The 13,267-nt window shown below is 45.8% G+C and overlaps 1 long non-coding RNA gene across 1 annotated transcript in view; it reads left to right on the top strand.

The window, feature by feature from the left end:
* LOC308584247 overlaps positions 1–7,498 on the top strand; it is a 39,455-nt gene extending 31,957 nt beyond the window's left edge. Inside the window, exons 2-3 of the long non-coding RNA XR_014006698.1 lie at positions 4,686–4,753; positions 6,150–7,498. This is a non-coding gene — a long non-coding RNA (uncharacterized lncRNA). The remainder of the gene's footprint in view (positions 1–4,685; positions 4,754–6,149) is intronic.
* Positions 7,499–13,267: the final 5,769 nt, after the last annotated feature.

The following is a 13,267-nucleotide window of genomic DNA, read 5'->3' as shown; positions in this document are numbered from 1 at the left end:
GAGACCCATATCACATTTATTCTTGCAGTACTTTGCAATTCTGTAAGGAGTAAACAACAGTGCCCATAATTCTTTGAGATGAAGAATGCATTTCCGCTGGTTTAGGTTAAAGCCCATTCAAAGCACATTCTCCATTGCTCCCCAAAAGAATTCTGGGCACTCCAAGCCACATTCAAAGCACATGCATTTCCCCCAAAGAATCCTTGGAGTTGTGGTTTGTTAAGGTTGCTGGGAATTGTAGCTCTGTAATGGGGGAAACTGCAGTTCCCAGGATTTAAATGTGGGCTTTAAATGCACATTGGATGTGGTTTAAAGGTGTGGTGTGGATCTGCCCTAAGTTGTTTGATTGTTTGTTTGTTGTTGTCGTTTAGTCGTTTAGTTGTGTCCGACTCTTCGTGACCCCATGGACCAGAGCACGCCAGGCACTCCTGTCTTCCACTGCCTCCCACAGTTTGGTCAAACTCATGCTGGTAGCTTCGAGAACACTGTCCATCCATCTCGTCCTTTGTTGTCCCCTTCTCTTTGTGCCCTCAATCTTTCCCAGCATCAGGGTCTTTTCCAGGGAGTCTCCTCTTCTCTTGAGATGGCCAAAATATTGGAGCCTCAGCTTTAGGATCTGTCTTTCCAGTGAGCACTCAGGGCTGATTTCCTTCAGAATGGATAGGTTTGATCTTCTTGCAGTCCATGGGACTCTCAAGAGACTCGGGATGTTCGTTCTGGCATTAATGGGCATCAACACCCACTCCACTTGCTTCAAAATGTGACAAGCCATCCTTGCTGGGGAGTGGGGGCTCTGGACTTCTCCTCCAATGCCCTGCTTTGATAACACCTTTGTTCAGAAGCTGGAATTAGGAGACATGGAGCCTCTGGGTTAGGCGGTTGTTCTTCCATTGGAGTGGATATTCTCAGTGGCGTAGCGTGGGGGGTGCAGGGGGGGCCGGCCACACCAGGCGCAACATCTGGGGGTTAGGGTTAGGGGGCGCAAATTACTTGCCTTGCCCCGGGTGCTGACAACCCACGCTACGCCACTGGATATTCTCCACTCCCACTCACTGAAAAAGGCAGATTGCATAGCTTCCTAGTGCTGAGAGTAGTGCAGGGGGTTGGTCTAGATGACCCTTTGGTCCCCTTTCAACTCTATGGTTCTATGGATGACCCCTTACTGGGCGAATGACCTGTCAGAGGGCTGACAGGATACTTCGTAGGTGGAGGTTACAGAGGTGGATCACAACCACCACCACCTTGCAGTGTACTAGCCCTGCTTTCCCATAGGGATCCGGTTAGGGTCCAAGGCGCAAATTACACCAGATTTACTGAAAAGGTGACCTGGGGCTGAGATGGCAGTGGCTACTCTTGTTTCTGTGAACAGTTCTATGGTACGCAGAAAACTGGGAAAGGCTTTGTCTGTTTAACATCTGCCTGCTGTCAGCTTTAAAAAGCATAGGAGATAAGGGAGGCTGTAGGCCATCTATACGTGTAAAGGTAAAGGGACCCCTGACCATTAGGTCTAGTCGTGACCGACTCTGGGGTTGCGGCGCTCATCTCGCTTTATTGGCCGAGGGACCCGGCGTACAGCTTCCGGGTCATGTGGCCAGCATGACTAAGCCCCTTCTGGCGAACCAGAGCAGTGCGTGGAAACACCATTTACCTTCCCACTGGAGCGGTACCTATTTATCTACTTGCACTTTGATGTGCTTTCGAACTGCTAGGTTGGCAGGAGCAGGGACTGAGCAACGGGAGCTCACCCCATCATGGGGATTGGAACCGCCGACCTTCTGATCACCAAGTCCTAGGCTCTGTGGTTTAACCCACAGCACCACCCGCATCCCTATCTATATGTGTACGGAACGCAAAATAAACCGAAAGCTGGATAGGATATATATATATATATATATATATATATATATATATATATATATGCTTTCGTAGATTTTCACGGGTACAGGAATGCAGGTTTTGGTATCTTCGGGTGTCTTCCCGTGTAAGAGTTGGGGTGTCTAGGCGACGTTTCGACGAGGTCTCACTCGTCATCTTCAGGCTGGTGCTTTCGGCTTCTTGTTACTAGAACAGAGCTCTGTTCTAGTAACAAGAAGCCGAAAGCACCAGCCTGAAGATGACGAGTGAGACCTCGTCGAAACGTCGCCTAGACACCCCAACTCTTACACGGGAAGACACCCGAAGATACCAAAACCTGCATATATATATATATATATATATATATATATATATATATATATATATATATATATATCTCACAACTGCTTTTAAAATTTTGCTGGGCAATCAACCCAAGTTGCAAAGGTTTTCACTAAACGGTTTTTTGTGATAGTCCTGGCTTTAAAGCGCATTCAGCATGCATCCCTGCTCCCCAAAGAATCCTGGGAACTGTAGTTCGCGCTGGGAATCTTAGCTTGTGAAGAGTGAACTACAGGATGAGTGTGCGCTTTAAAGGTACGGTCTGTAAAGCGCATCTAAGACCCCAAACGGCTTCCACCTGCTCCTTCCCTCCAGCTCAACAGAAGATGGAAGAATGAAAAAGATGGACCTCTGGGTCAAAAGGGGCCGATGGCATGAATCCCAAGCCCCCAGCTTTAGAAATTAACCATTGCCCCCACCCGCACCGCCCGCCCAATTGCGCTTTTCAGTCCAGATGATCGGGGAGTGGCGAGGACGTGCGTAACCCCATCGGGGCATCTAAGAACAGGATCTAAGACCAGGAGGAGCCCAGTCTTGGCTGGCGTCCAAGCAGCGAGCCCTACGCCCGACGGAGGCAGTGGGAAGCCATCCCAGGTCCACGGGGAGGCCGTCGGTTCACCAGGGGGTTAGGCGCCTCCTCCTTCCTCCTCGACCTCCTTTGTGTGCTCCCTTTGGGGACCCTGCTTCCTTCCTCCCGGAGGACGTGCCCGGCTCTCTTCCCCTCCCTTGCGCTCCCCGCCCTTCTCACGCCAGCGCGGCCTTGTTTGTTTTTCCAGTTTCCCCCCCGACGGCCCAAAAGGAGAAAACAAGCGCGGTGGTGGCGTCACCGGCCGGCCACCTCCTTCTGCTGCCCTCGGCCCGCTCTGCGAGGGCAGCGAAAGAGAGAGAGCGCCGTCCAGGGATTGTTTGGGGAGGATGGAGGCCACGCTGCCCGCCCAAGTTCATCTAAAAGTAGACGGGCTCGACCTTTGAAGAGGGGACAAAATAACAAGCAGAGTTCATGACCAAGCCAGGCGGTCATCTCTCACGTCTCCTCCCGGGTCTTGGGTCCTTCTCTGGCTTTCTTTAGATCGGCGGCGCTAAGATGAATTGTTTGGCTCAACCTCCAACTCACCCCCCCTCCTGTTCTTAGATGCCACCCCCCCTCCCGACGGAAAGGGACGCCGGCAGCGGGAAAGGACAGCTCAAGAGTTCAGTACGTCAATCTTCAGGAGATCAAACGCCAGAGGCAAGACGGCCACTCGCTAGCAAATCTCCCTCCCTCCCTCCCTCCCTCACCCACCCACACCAGCAGGGGTGCCAACTTGTATAAAATAGTGGAGGGGGGGGTTGGTAAGCCCTGCACAATTGATCACATGGTGCGGTGCATGCACACCATTTGAATGGCAATGCCCATTAACTTTTTTGGGAAGTGGCCCCTTCCAATATTTTATTGGGGGAAATCTAAGCCCCCTTGGACCCTAGGAGTTGGCTCCTAGGGCTGCCAGCCAGGGTGACTATGCTCTCCCTCTGCTGTCCATGGCATCATTTACTCATTCATTCATTCATTTTGTTTCATTTCTATCCCCACTCTTCTTTGTTTTTAAGCAGAGGTCGAATGGCCATCTGTCATGTATAATCTAGCTGAGATGCCTGCATTGCAGGGGGTTGGACTAGATGACCCACAGAGTCCTCTAGTCCAGCTCTTAAGTTTCTACGATTCCGTCAGGAGCTCAAGCTGCTTATCTGGCTCTCCCTACTTTATGCTATCAACAACCCTGTGAAGTAGGTTAGGCTGATAGACTGTGATTGGCTCAAAGTCACCCAGTAGATTCATGTCTGAGTGGGGGACTAGAAACTGCCCCCCTCCAGCCCCCCTTCCACATCTTGGGCCAACACTCTAACCATCACAAGACACTGGCTTTCAGTGGGTCCCTGAATCACAAGTAGGGACAGCACTGTTGTGCTCAGGTCCTGCTTTTGGGCATCTGGTCTGGTTGGCCAATGTGAGAACAGGATTCTGGACAAGAGGTGCCATTGGACTGATCCAGCAGTACCATTTTGTTCCTCTGTTCTTCATTCCTTCCTTTCTGACACAAGAAAAATAATACTTATCTCCACCCCATTCAGACACGTCCTACCATCACCTAGGAGGCAGTCCAGGCCTGAAATAGATTTGCCAGTTACAAAAAAAAGAACAGTTTTAATTTCATTTCTTCTTCTTTTTTGAAAGGGGGGATATATTCCCAGAAACAACAAACAGATAGTCCTGCCAGTTCCAGGGCTGCTACCATGTTCATCTTCTCTCTTTATAGCAGCTCCTCTCCACACCCAAAGGATGTTTACCCAGGAATAAATCCCACTGAGTTCACATTGTAAATGTGGAAGTCTATACAAACTCCCGCAGAAGCAAAGCCTTGTTGGAGACAATGTGACTTCTGAATAAAGGTGTTTAGGGTTGTCGTGCACAAGGCTATATTATATTGTTATTTTATTTCTTCATCTTTCAGGAAGGTGGAACTGGAGTTGTCGTTTTAACATTGCAGCATGGCGAATACTTTTCGTCAACAACCTTTAGGTATCTTTTTGATGTATTTTGAATTTTGCATTGTGAGCTGATTTGAGGCGTTTTATGCCGTAAGTGAGGGACGTGGGTGGTGCTGTGGGTTAAACCACAGAGCCTAGGACTTGCCAATCAGAAGGTCAGCAGTTCGAATCCCCACGACGGGGTGAGCTCCCGTTACCGGGCCCTGCTCCTGCCAACCTAGCAGTTCAAAAGCACGTCAAAGTGCAAGTAGATAAATAGGTACCGCTCTGCTGGGAAGGTAAACTGTGTTTCCGTGTGCTGCTCTGCTTCGCCAGAAACGGCTTAGTCATGCTGGCCACATGGTCCGGAAGCTGTACGCCAGCTCCCTCGGCTAATAAAGTGAGATGAGCACTGCAACCCTAGAGTTGGTCACGACTGGACCTAATGGTCAGGGGTCCCTTTACCTTTACCTTTGTGCCATAAGTGACAAATAAATGCAGAAAATAATAAATATTATTTAGGCTTTCTTTAAATAAGAAGCATATTAATAGGATGGCTCTTTGGGGGCAGGGAAAGATAATACTATTTCATTTTCTCCATTCAAAATCCCTTCCTCTTCCTTGACTGTAGGAACTGAGATCTGTCTCCCCAGCCCTTTTTTTTAATTTTTTTTTTAATTTTTAATTTTATTTATCATTAATAGAATTAAAAATTAAAAAAAATTTAGTCCCACTTTACACATACCTCTTTGGGGTTTGGTGATGGTCAGGCTTCATTCCATACTCTTCTGGTATGTCCCTGCCCTTAATCCATGGAGATAATAATTTCTAAATGATTCAAGTTTCATCAAGTTTGAGGGCTGGGAAGCAACTGAACCTCTCCTGCCTGGACATTTAGAGGCAGACAGGACCACTTGCCTTTCCTCCATGGAAGCGTCAGATTGCAACTGCTGGTGTTGTTGCCCCCAGGTCTTCCTTGCAAGCTTCCCCAAAAACATCTGATTTACTACGTTGAGAACAGGAAGCTGAACTAGATGGGCCTTTGGCCTGATCCAGCTTGCAGGGTAACATCTTTATTCATTTTTAGGTACCAGGCAAAAACTCGCCTCCCTCAGGCTTTTGGCCCTTAATCTGATGAGTTTCAAGTCCTTGTGGCCTTTTTCAGTAGATCAGGTTCTGTAGGAGCTGCCTTTTTATATGTATAGATGTGATTTTAAAGGGGTTTGTCTGTTTGTTTTAATTGGTTTTGTGTTTATACTGTGTTGTAAGTGATTTTGGGTCACTTTTGTGAGTCATGCAAAATGCTGCTGCTGATAGCAATAAGAATAACAAAAATATCTTACTCTGTACACTTGTAATTATGTACTTTTTATCTTTCAATAATGATAACAACAACAACAACAACAACAACAACAACAACAACAACAACAACAACAACAATGGCAAAGAGTAGTTTTCTGGAGTTCAGATTCCTCCCCCAAATCTGATTACTGCCAGCAGAGAAGTGTCCATATTTGGACATGGAAAAACACACACAACCTAAACAAATGAACCAGCCTCAAAGGTAACCTAATCCAATCCCTTGTTGACGCAGAATATCTAGTGCTATAGTATCTGGATAGGTCTGTTGCACCATTTGAACAGCTCATAATGTCAGGAATTTCTCCCTACTGCTTAGGCTAAAACCCTTTTCCTTGTCATTTGAACCCATTGGTTTGGTGTCCTACCCTTGAGAGCAACAGAGAACAAATATGCACTATCATCTATGAGGCAGCATTTCAAACATTTGAAGATGGCGGTCATGTCACCTCTTAGTTGTCTCTTCCCCAGGTTAATCATTTCCAGTATATTCAACCTTTATTCAGAGGACTTGGTTTTCAGGCACTTCACCATCTTTTGCTCTCTGCATAGCCAGGCTGGGTCAGGTAAAGTTATCTAATCAGCTTCATATGTAATTGGTGGGCCCTTGAAGCCCAGATTTCCAGTCCAGACCCAACACTAGCCATTATACCACACAGGGCATGTCCTTAGTATCAGACGCTGCTGTAACAATTGGATGGAGATGTCTCTGTAGGTCACGCTGGATCTGCAAGCACTGATATATTCTGTTGTATCCTACTAAGTGTTGGGATTCAACTCAGCTTGCACTACAAATGGGAAGGGCATCTAGACCTTCAACCTTCCTAGACTGTCATTTTTGTGCTGATGTGTTAGAATGATACTCTAAGGTTGCTGACCTCATTTCCTGCTTCCTGCTGCTTCATCCTCATCTTGGAAGAGGAGACATCTTTTTGGGGAATCTCATGCTTCTGACAAAGTGCAAGCATGGCTCTTTGTATCTCCACCTCAGGAACTTTCCTATCAAGTATGTATTTCCTTTAATAAACTTAGCTCTCTTATTTTTACTACACTCCGAGTCTCAGTGTGATTATCTGAAGGATAAAGTGTGCTCCTCCACCACATATTCTCTGTTCCATTAAGCTTCCAAGTTAACTCCAAACACCACCACCAAGTCCTGCACAGAGTAGACCCATTGGAATTACTGGGCCTAAGTTCATCGTGTCCACTGATTCCAATGGGTCCATTATGAGCAACACTAACATTGGATACAACCCAGTGTGAGCTGCGAATCAGAAAATTTAGGTTTGAAACCTTTTGTGCGTTTATCTGGGGGTAAGCCCCATTAAACAGGGACGCAGGTGGTACTGTGGGTTAAACCACAGAGCCTAGGATTGCTGATCAGATGGTCGGTGGTTCGAATCCCCGCGATGGGGTGAGCTGCCGTTGCTCTGTCCCAGCTCCTGCCAACCTAGCAGTTCGAAAGCACGTCAAAGTACAAGTAGATACAAGTAGATGGTGGGAAGGTAAATGGCGTTTCCGTGCGCTGCTCTGGTTCGCCAGAAGTGGCTTAGTCATGCTGGCCACATGTCCTGGAAGCTGTATGCCGGCTCCCTCGGCCAGTAAAGCAAGATGAGCGCCGCAACCCCAGAGTCGGTCACGACTGGACCTAATGGTCAGGGGTCCCTTTACCTTTACCTTTAAGCCCCATTGAACACAGTGGGACTTCATCATCATCCTACCCAACCAACTGCAATAAGGGAATGAGGATTTTGCCCTCTAATTACAAGGAGGATGTTAGAATGTCTGAGATACATGCAACACCTCGAATACCTTGATGTGCCAGATAAACAGCAAGTGCAATAGTTTTCAGAGGAGGTAGTGCTGCTGATATCCCGCATTGCCTTTTTGGATAGGTACAAATACATGCATTATCCACAGCCCAATTAAGCAAAAGTACTTGGATTAAAGAAGATTAGTATACCCTGATCCCAGGCAGCTTGTTAACTTAGTTGATCCCTTAGGGTTTTCCCAACTTACCTTACGCAATTTTATACAGGTTTTCGGCTGGGAAAAACTCCTGCCACAGCAAAACAGGAGTCTGTATGGCACTTTCCCCTCCTTCTTGCTCCAGATGTCATGTGGCTCCACACACTGCAGGAAGCGGAGCGGTACAAAGGAACGACTTGATGGCCCTACTATTTCACAGAGTAAGACAACTGCCTATGTACCCGCTAACCTTGTCTGCTGGCCTCAGGTAGGGGGGAAGACATGGCCAGGCATGGTCTCCCTGCTTTCCACCCCACCAGTCCCAATAGGCCCCAGCCACCACCAACGCTACCCAGTGGCGTAGCGTGGGTTGTCAGCATCCGGGGCAAGGCAAGTAATTTGTGCCCCCTAACCCGTGGATTTGCACCCCCTAACCCGTGGATTTGCACCCCTAACCCTAACCCCCAGATGTTGCGCCCGGTGCAGCCGGCCCCCCCTGCACCCCCCACGCTACGCCACTGACGCTACCTCATTACCTACTGCCAAGTCAGCCACCTTCTGTGCATGGAATTGGGAGAAGGGTAGCCATCTTGTCCTTTGCCTCAGGTGGCAAAATGCCTTGGCCACCCGCCACAAACCTCCCTTTTCATTGCACATTATCTGATTGCAGCCGCATCTTAATTTCTGTTTTCTTCCCACATTGTTGGAACATATTTTCCTGTCAGCCAGATAACTCCCAAATAGCACACATCACCTGAGGAAAACACGTTAACAACCTCCATTAAGGCCAGCCTTGTTTTAGATCTTGAAGTTTTCAACAGTTTTACATGTTACAAGACAGTCCTTTGGAAATGCCCAAGCTACACACACACACACACACACACACACACACACCATGAGCCCTAGAAATGTGCCTTTAGCCAATGCCTGCACAATATGTACTGGTTGTATCTGAGTTATTATTAACATTTCCCTCCCTTTGCACCTAATCCCTTATGCCTTTTATTATAATCCCACACATTACAGTTAATCTGTAATGATACTGCTTCAGAGGGACCTGTTGCTCACAGTGATGGTAATTTGTAACCTTGGTAACAATTTAAATAATGAATCTAACAATGATGTCTACCGTATTTCTACAGTAGGAGGAGCCTAAGAATTATTGCTTCTGTGAGAGAATGAATCTAAAGAAAACATCAAAGGCGGATTCAACATTCTGAGTAGCTAGAATTTCATCATTTTTATTGGTTTCCCCCCCAGGATTGACATTGGATTAATGTGTGTTTAGGTGATTGGCTGGCTTCCTTTGAGCAGATTAATATATCCAAGAATATATATATATAACCAACTATATATATACATATATCTATAAATTAAAAATTTAATATGTTACAAAAGTATTACTGTATATCTATAAAAGTTAGTGAACTACTATCTTTCTACTATCTTTCTCTCTATAGGTGTGTGTTATCTATCTATCCAAACATTTACTATTTATCTATTTCATAAAATCTATATACCACTTGATTGCAGAAAAAACTTTGAAGCAGTTTTGAAAAAACGACAAAACAATAAATTCACCGCTAAAAAATTACAGCTATAATTTGAAACATACAGGAAGAGAAAACCACAATAGACTAAAACAAGTTAAAACCAGTATACCTTAAGGAGCATCTCCACCCCCATCATTCCATCTGGACACTGAGGTCCAGTGCCGAGGGCCTTCTGGTGGTTCCCTCGCTGCGAGAAGCCAAGTGACAGGGAACCAGGCAGAGCGCCTTCTTGGTAGTGGCACCCGCCCTGTGGAACGCCTTCCCACCAGATGTCAAAGGGAACAATAACTACCAGACTTTTAGAAGATATCTGAAGGCAGCCCTGTTTAGGGAAACTTTTAATGTTCAATAGTATTTTAATATTCTGTTGGAAGTGAAACCCAGCCAGATGGGCGGGGTATACATTATTATTATTATTATTATTATTATTATTATTATTATTATTATTATTATTATTCTGAACATCTGGGTAGGCTGGGTAGGTATGCAAGTGGCTGATGCCCCTGCTGACTTCACTCAATAACCCCTCTACATCCTCACAATCCAACTCCTTCCCAAAGCCTCCTCCACTTACTCTGAGCTGGAGTCCCTTCCCTTTACTCCTTGTCCTTTACTCGTTCCCATTAACCTCCCTCCCCTTCCTCCTCGCCACAGTTCTGCAGCTTGCCCATACCACTGTATCACCCTCTCGTTCAACCTGCCCTGTTGCCACAAGCCCAGCTCACTTGCCAGCATGCCTGTGCCAGCCTCCCTCTCGTTCAACTCAACTGCTGCCATAAGACCAGCTTCACCCCACTTTGGAAGCCCAGCCCACCTTGGAAGGTCACAAGCTAACAGGAAGTCAGTCAGGACAGTCACCACTGAACCCCATGAGATGTTCATCCATGTGTCCTTTTCCAGTTCTACCGCATTTCAGTGTGTCTTGTTCAGGATGACTTCCCAGTGGGTGGGACCCAGAGCTGATAGCACTGATAATTTTTATCAGGAAATATCCCATGGGAAAACCTGTCCCAGACTAGTCTTTAAGGTGCTGGTTTTGACCTTTAAAGCCCTATGCAGCCTAGGACCCACGTACCTACGGGACCGCCTCTCCTGGTATGCCCTGCGGAAGACCTTAAGGTCCACAAATGACAACACTTTGGAGGTCCCAGGTCGCAAGGTGGTTAGATTGGTCTCAACTAGGGCCAGGGCCTTTTCAGTACTAGCCCCGACTTGGTGGAACGCTCTGTCACAAGAGACTAGGGCCCTGTGGGACTTGACATCTTTCCGCAGGGCCCGCAAGACAGAGCTGTTCCGCCTGGCCTTTGGTTTGGACTCAGTCTGACCCTTACATTTTCCCTGCCCTTACGGTTTTGATCCATGAGTTACTTTTAAAATGAGGCTGCATTTTAAATAGCATTTTAACCTGTATTATAAATTGTTTTCGCATTATGTTTTTATTGTAATTTTACTGGTGTTAGCCGCCCTGAGCCCGGCTCTGGCCGGCGAGGGCGGGGTATAAATAAAATTTATTATTATTATTGTTGTTGTTGTTGTTGTTGTTGTTGTTGTTGTTGTATTTTGCTAGGAAATCACTACTTCTGGGATTACATACAGGGGCAGCCCATCTCATTTTGCCACCTGAGGCAAACCAGGGTGTTGCTGTCCCCATTGCTCCTTGCTCCCTCGAAGCCTTGTTCACGGGGTTGCCATGGCTATCTCATGCGATTTTATGAGAGTTCTGCGAGATATTGCTGGAAGTCCCCCCCCCTAACCCCAGTTGGGTGGGTGGGGCACCTGTGGGGACTTTGCCTCACAGTATTCTGCTGCCTGAGGCAGGCTGCTTTACTCCACCTCATACATGGGCCAGCCCTGGAGAGAGAGATATGTAATACCTCCACACGGCTTCAATGAAAATATGTCTCTGCTTGTGGAGATAACTTTGGGAATCTACACCTGAGCATAAAAGGCACAGGAACAGTACAAAAACAGGCACATACTCCTGAACAACTCCCACAGAAGTACCTAATGCTGCTTACGCTTGTTCCTGTGAATGGAGTCTTTGTTTATCTTTACAAAGCCTGTGCATTATTTTAATCAACGGTAATATTTGCAAACTCCCGAGAAGAATGCCATCAAGTTGCATGTTAGGGGAAATACTGGTAAATGCATTATTGTCCCAGGTTCCCTCCCAGAGAATATTTTACCTTTACTTGGGAAATATCCCAGGCTAAGTACTACTTAGAAACCCTGATGAATGGTGCTAACACCAAATCTACCATTAGCCCTTCTGCATGAGCTTTCTCCATTATTAAAGCTAACAAAAAATTGCTCACAAGCTGAAAGCCAAATTAAATGTAATTGCTTTTATTTATCTATTGCTTTTATATCATTAAAATATTTTTAGTTACATTTTATAAAATAGCATCCACTCTGATTATTACCTGCCATATCTGTTGAGCCACTTCCTGTGTATTCAGAACCACAACATTAGCGATTATGTGGGCTGTTAGAGGGGGAGAGGTGTATTTTCTATATTGTATCTGTCAAGATATGTTACATTCCCCATTAACAAAAACATTATTCCTGTTGAAGCAGCTATGAAGCGTATCTTTCATGAGCACTTTATTAATAATCAATAGTTGTCAAAAAATTAGATATACACAGATTTAAGATGCAAAGGAGTACGAGAAAAAAAATCCCAGGGAAACAGAACAGTTGAATTGAGGCAGAACTCTTGTCTTCCCTCTTTTTAAAAAAATAAAACAAATTTATGAAATGAAAAACTGAGCTATTAAGTGTCTTTAAAGATGGCTTTGTTGATTTAATTATACCGTAGTTATTTTATAAATATGTTTCAAAGGAAGTGTGCCATATTGAATGCCAATGAGGCCTAAAAAATGAAAACACGAAAAGGCAATGCATACAAAATTTTAGTCATTAGTATTCCCGTTATTATTATTATTATTATTATTACAAACCAATGGATGCTATTAACAGACAAGAATGGCTGGTTAGCTAGCATTACAGTGTTTGGCCATTTAAATTAAAAATACACAGTATGGTTTTTGTTCTGCCCCCTGTTCATAGGACACTTTATTCCTCTATTTGGAAAGTGAAACATACACAATCACCTCCAACAAAGAGCTACCACTAGCCAAGGATCTGGGAACAATCTGCATACAGAGAGTTCTGATGTACAGGAGGACGTGCCTCGCTAATGTCAGTGAAGGGAGAGCCATTCATGCAAAGGCTGTATGCACCCTGCCATTGAAACAAATGACTTTACATTGGTACCTCTGGTTGCAAATGGGATCCATTTTGGAGGCCCGTTCGCAACATGAAAAGACCGCAACCTGCAGCGGCATGTCTGCGCGCACACGGGTTGTGGTTCGCCACTTCTGCACATGGACATGATGTCATTTTGCGCCACTGCGCGTGCGCGAGCAGCGAAACCCGGAAGTAACCCTTTCCGGTACTTCCGGGTTGCCATGGGACATAACCTGAAAGAACGTAACATGAAGCGGACGTAATATGAGGTATGACTGTATAGCTAGGGAAACATGTTCTGCGCATGGCAAATCCCATACAGGTGGCAAATTGATGAATAATTGTGCATGCTCCCCTTGCTAGACAATATAACAACAAGCCAAATGTTTTATTTATATAATTTGTATATCTTTGGTATGTATACTCATACCTTCGGC

The sequence above is a fragment of the Podarcis bocagei genome (assembly GCF_964188305.1).
Source record: "Podarcis bocagei genome assembly, chromosome: 3".
Lineage (NCBI taxonomy): Eukaryota > Metazoa > Chordata > Lepidosauria > Squamata > Lacertidae > Podarcis > Podarcis bocagei.
The sequence above is the reverse complement of the archived record's forward strand: the minus strand, read 5'-3'. Positions and strand labels throughout refer to the sequence as shown.